This window comes from Egretta garzetta, unplaced genomic scaffold, assembly GCF_000687185.1.
Source record: "Egretta garzetta isolate BGI_Z169 unplaced genomic scaffold, ASM68718v1 scaffold97, whole genome shotgun sequence".
Taxonomy (NCBI): Eukaryota; Metazoa; Chordata; class Aves; order Pelecaniformes; family Ardeidae; genus Egretta; species Egretta garzetta.
Genome location: NW_009260135.1, coordinates 564,218 through 565,660, shown reverse-complemented (window position 1 = coordinate 565,660; position 1,443 = coordinate 564,218).

Genomic DNA, 1,443 nt, shown 5'->3' with positions numbered 1-1,443 from the left:
CCGGGCTGGGGGGCGTGCCATGGACATGGGCAGTGCTGGCCACGGCTGCTGCCGGCACCGAGGGCTCGCGCCGCTCCAGAGTGCCCCGGGGACAGCTGACGGGTCCCTGCCCGGGGACAGCAGTGGTCCTCCCCAGGGCACGGAACGGCCTTTGGCTTTGGTGCCTCTGAGCAGTCCCAGCCACAGCAGCGCTGGCACACTCCTTGATGCCTAATGAGTCTGTGGCAGTCACAATTTCATGGAGATACTGCAGCTGTAAAGAAGAAAATCCGCTTCATAAAGCAAAAAAAAAAAAAAATCAAGAATGAACAGTCTGGCTATTCACATAAAGGAACCAAAGCACCTCCTGTTGTCTCCCAGACGTGACCCTTAAACATAAGGCACGCTAAAAATAAAGCTGTGGCTAGGGAAAAGCAGCAAAGTCACTCCACATTCCTAGAAGCTTCTCACATTCACATCTCTGCCTTGGGACTCCTGCAAGGGCTGAAACAGTTCCAGAAAGATCAGGCCATTTCGAGATGAAGCGAACATCCTCTCTCAGCAGATGCGTTTAAGTAACATTGGCATTTTTTAAATTATCCAGAATGGTAAACCAACATAAGAAGCCAACAAAAGAAGCCAACAAGTTGTCATCAGAGTCACTGCAAAACCAATCTGAACCTGTCCATCGTATCAAAGGCCAAGGTGCAACTGGTCCTCTGTGCCATTTAGCGTCTCCCTGGTGGAGAACATGGATGCATTTCAGAATGCATCTGAAATCCAGATGCATTTGTGCATCTGGATTTCATCTGCACTCGGGTGGGTGTGATGTGTTAGCTTGAGCTGGCCACAGCTGGTAACCATGTGTTTGGATACTGCCACTCTCTCAGAAATATTTAAAGGGGTGTGTGAGCATGTGCATACTGTTAAAAAAGATAATTAATGACTTAACAGCTAAGGTTAAACTTGAGTCATTCTTTTGCCCAAAGAGACAGCTTTATTAGCCAGCACAGAGGAGTATTTATTCACAGTTAAATAAAAAATACACAGTTTTTAGATAAGTGGCTTATCATTTAGCCAAAGGCCTCTTACAGTGCTCCAGGCACGCTATCAGAGCGAGCCAAGGAATGTCCCGGTCTGCAGCGGGCAGGCACTGAACGGCAGGGCTGGGCATCGGCACCACAACATGCTGAGAGTCTCGAGCAAGAGAGGGATGGCTGATTTCAATTTACATGTGAAACTTGGCCATCTCAACTGCTAGATACCAACGTAAGAGATTTCCTTCCCATCTCTAGCCCTACAGCTAAAGCTGTCATTTCCCAAACCAGACCACGCCAAGGGGGAGGTGTCGCTAGCAGAGGAAGGTTATGACTAGATCGGACATCCCTGAGTTACTGTTCCCACTCAGAGCAAAGAGCAAACCTGCTATCTGTCATCCATAACATTTATTTACAAATCCCATGG